Below are 4,712 nucleotides of genomic sequence, written 5' to 3' on the forward strand. Positions count from 1 at the left end.
TCACTAAACTGCGATCCGACTTTCCAACCACCGCGTAATCGTCCTTTGTATGCCCCGCGATGCGTGCTTTAATTGTCGGTTTCGCCAAGGCGAACCCACACTTTATATCGTACGTACGTGTACCTTTCCTGTTATAAAAACCGCTGATCGCGCCCTGTCCCATGATTCCGCCGCTCCCGCTGCCGATGGTCCTTGTTTCGAATTTTCTTCGATTTTTCCTTTTTTTCAATTCCACCGAACTTTTCTTCTACTTCACGTTACTCCGGGTTACCGAGAATCAAAAATCGATCGGACGCGATTCCGGATCCAATGATACTTCGAAATCTTACGGAGTGAGAAAATTTCTGTTACCCGCGTCAGTCGGACGAGAATTTTTCAAGTTTTAATTGCAGGCTCCGTATAGGGGGAGGCTATTATTCTTTTCGTTCTTTCGTTCTTTCGTTCGCGGTTAGTGCGGTTACACAGGTATCCATATGTATCCTGAAACGCGTCGAAAAAAATCTTAGAAAGATATAATAACATGGTAGTGCGTATGGTCTGTCCGTCCGTCTTACCGTCCGTCCGTCCGTCTGTCCGTCCGTCTGCCCGTAAGTATATCGGAGTTTTTAGAAGCTAATTTTTCCCCGTGTCCGATCTTCGTCCGCGTAGAGTTCGTCCGATATTTTACCATCAGCGGCAGCGGGGAGCTTCTCAACGTCTCTGACGCATATATGCACGAAACTTCGTCGCTCGTTCGTTCGTTTTTTTTTTTTTTTTAAAAAAAAAAGAATCGACGATTTTTCACTTCGTTATACCGTGTATGCGCGGTATGTCATCGTTTTTTGTCTGATTTCCCTCCGTCCGTTAAAATTAACTTCGTCTTCGTTCAGGTAATCTTGAAACTTTTTCAACCGGGGATTCATCAATCTCCCGACTAACGCGATCCGCCGTTTACCGTTTAACTGTGTTTTACTTTTATATTAATTTCTGGAAAAATTTCAACGTCGTAATCCGGCCGGATGCACTACCATATATACATACGTATAACACGGTACGTAGCTATGTGTACTACCACTACTCGTAACCCTGAGTACACACGTACACAGGCCGGTGCAGGGAAGTTAATTGCTTTAATGAGCCAAGCAGAAGGTAAAAAAAAAAAAAAAAAACAAACCCGAAGACTTGACGTAGGGAAATTTGAATAAATTACTTTTAGTTTTTTACTTTATCTCTTCATTTTTCTGGTTTTTCCTCAGCGAAGTAAAATTTCATACTCGTGTTGCGATGATATAAATTTTTCAGAATTATCGAATCTTCCGTTGAAACGATTCGAAACGACGACGCTCCGATCGAAGCGCGTGTACAGCGGTTTTAAAATTATGATACGCTCTCGTTGAGTTCATTATCATTCACCTGACCGGCAGCACCCGCGGTACAAACCCGATTAAATGATGATTACGTCGAACACAAGCGAGAATTGCACCTCGTTAGGCGTCAAAGCAGAGAGGCACACGTACTCGCATAACTGATTCGCGACGCTTATTTTCGCATTTTCATATGAAATACTTTTTTATTTTTTTTTACTCTCTTTTTTTTCGAGTGAATTTTAAAACAGGCTCAACGCGCGTCGTGCACTTGCGGTGAGTCGGCCGCGTGCGTTGCGATGCCGCGAAATTTTTTAAAAAACGGACGCGTAATACTCGGGTTACTTACTCGCGCCGTACGGACAGCTTCGGGGGAGGAGCGAAAGTCCGAGCCGAAGCAGCTGTGATCAGGATTTTTTTTCTCCCTCGAGTATTCGAGCCGCGAATACCTTCGCGCGTCCGAACTCATCGTAGCACCCGTTATGCGAAGTACAACTAGCTCGTACCGTGTATAATTATCGCGCTTTTACGCGCCGTAGATGTGTGTAATATACCGACTTCTCTTCACCGCGTTCAGACGATGATGAAATTCCTATGAATGACGTTAAATAAATTTGCAAGCAGACTACGCCGAGAATTTAACGCCGAGCTCTGTTACATGGGTAGGTAACTCACATCGTCGTGAAATTTACTCCTCTCTCGTGCGCAACGGAAATTTTCTCGATCGCGATTTAAATTATGCAAATATGTGTCTGTACGTAAATATACACGTGTGAGATCTTGCGATGTCGTTCTTTTCCTTAAAAAAAATTATACGAGCGCGAGTTTTGTCTACAGTTTGAGCGAACAGGACGTGCGAGTTGGTATTTCATTTTTTTTTCTTTCCCTAAAAAATCTTTTTTTTTTTTTTCTGTAAAAATATACTTTTCTCTTTTTTTTTTTCTCCGGGGTCTTTCGGTTACCGAACTCCCTGTGAGAAAGCGACGCGTATTTCGGGGTACGTAGTAGTAAACGTAATACGGGAGCACCCATTGTGACTGTGCAGTATGGACATATAGTATAAGGTACAATCCTTTTGGTCCTTCCTCAACATAATTGCATCGGAGATGAATGAAAGATCCGGGGTTCCCATGGCGTATCGAATTACGCGACAGCCAACGAGAAAGCTCACGTATAATTTCCAGCGCATATAGTAGCCGCTCCTCTTCGCTCTTTCACCGATCTGTTGCGTGTATGTACACGTACAGCACGTATGTACGTACACGCATCGGCGTACACGGACGTACGTACGATATATCTCCCAGAGTAAATTTCCATTCACGGAAGAACCGAAACCGTTCATTCATACGATCCACCTATAATACTGTTCCTTACAACCCGTCAATTCCAACCTACGGTTCACCACCCACCCCTGTGCGTAAACTGTATTACATCACGTTATCTATGTGGGACATTTTTCACCAAGGCTTGAGCCGAAAAAACTATCACAAATTTCAGTTATAGTTTCTGAATTTGTAAAAAAAAAGAAAATACATAATTTATTTTCAACGTTCAGACTCTAGACGATAGAGCCACAAGAAAGAAGAAAACCGATCTCCAAATACACGTTAGGATGAAAATAAAATTTCAAAAAAATGTTAACATCGTTACTCGTGAAAAGCTTTCGACGATCAGACGAATTACGATGACGTTGTAGATTTTATGCACGTCCCATTTGACCCGCAGCCATTGTGATAACGTTATACGAAGCCTGTTAAACGTACATTATACGTGCAGCAATTCGATCTGTTCAAATTTTAGTACCGGTTCATTATGTATAGCGCGTTTATATAATTTCCATCGAACAAACCTGTTGCGCGGAGAGATATCGTTTTCCGGATACCTGCAGTATCGTCAAATTTTCTCGACAAGTGGTTCTCCCGTGAGACGAAAAAAGCAAAGAAGAAGGGTGAAAAAAAGTAAATAAAAAGATAAGAAAAATTTCTAAATACTTGTTCAAAAAAGAGATGGAGTGTGCAGGCTATCGCTAGTATATAGATATGTATACCCGTACAATAACGCCTTTTAGCGTGGGAGTTACCACGTGATCTCGGTGCTTTTTAATTGGTCGAGAGTCGAAGGTGGTGTAAGGGTGACCGTGTGCGTTAGACGTGCACAAGTGAACAGAGTTGGGGTTGAAACATCGCGTTATTGGGCCGCGCTAAGGCGAAGGGATTTCCGAGCCGCATATACGAGTCGAGGGATTTATCGGAGGGATAAGAGGATTGGTAAGGCGAAGACTGAGGCGAAGACGAACGCGAGGGCGTTCTGGCGAACCCCACCAGAGTAACACCTTCTCTCCGACGGTAACGTATACACACACACTGCTACGTCTACGTGTACGTATCTATATACAAAGGTTGAAAAAACTATACAGCGCATCGTATGTAGACGAAAAATATACCGGGGAAGAGCGCGACACACAACACGCTTGCGTTGTACCGGTATAGGAGAGTAAAAGAAGGAAGGAAATAGTAGGAAAAAAGAGAAAAAAGAGGGACAGAGAAACGGGAAGAGAGAGAGGGAGAATCGAAGAGGGTGAGAAAGAGATGAGAGACGCAAGAGGAGAGAGGAAAGAGGAAGATCCGCCTCCCGCGAGTCTCGTGCCTTCCAAGGGACTAAAAAGCTCAGTTATAATTGTTACCGACCCAGAGACGCATCGGGTCTTATGATTCTTCCTGTTACATGTTAACGCGATCGTCGTTTCCGCGTTCGCTTCACGCGTGGATATATATCGCTGGAGAATATTTCCGAAGAAAAAAAAAAAAACGGCATTCGAATCGCGTCGACGTTTTTCGCTTGTCGTGCGATCCGATACGCGATTATTTCGTCGATCGAGCCGATTATTGGTTTATTTTTGTCGGTAGTTAACCCGGTGTCGCACACCCTTCATCCCCTACCCTTCGCCACCGCCCCCACTGTGGCACCCTTTTGTCTACTCGGTCGGTCCCCACTTTTCGAGTAGGTAACACGTGACGACGTTGTGAAAATTACTGTGATTATCCGTCTTAATCAAAGCCAGATAAATCGGACTCGTCGATGTTACGTAATTTGACGTATAGATGAACGTATGCAAAGCGCGGAGGTCCGACGCTCCTCGTAACAAATAAATTTGCGGATGTTGAAACGTGTCCTTTCAATCGAAGAAGAAAAGTGATCTTTTTTTTTTTCGACCGTCATCGATGTGGATTATCGATCACCCGCCTTCATACCTGGTGATTTGAAGAACTGTTCTTTGTACATTGATTTCTGAGTGAAATTTGGATTCGAATAATTATAATCGAACACCGTGACGTCTGCGTTTCATGTGAACACTAAATAACGTTCGAA

The 4,712-nt window shown here is 43.4% G+C and overlaps 1 long non-coding RNA gene across 1 annotated transcript in view; it reads left to right on the top strand.

Moving 5' to 3' along the window:
• Positions 1–4,712, top strand: part of LOC125500772 — an 80,367-nt gene that overhangs the window by 44,657 nt on the left and 30,998 nt on the right. The window lies entirely within an intron of this gene.

The sequence above is a fragment of the Athalia rosae genome, chromosome 4, assembly GCF_917208135.1.
Source record: "Athalia rosae chromosome 4, iyAthRosa1.1, whole genome shotgun sequence".
In the NCBI taxonomy this organism is placed as follows: Eukaryota; Metazoa; Arthropoda; class Insecta; order Hymenoptera; family Athaliidae; genus Athalia; species Athalia rosae.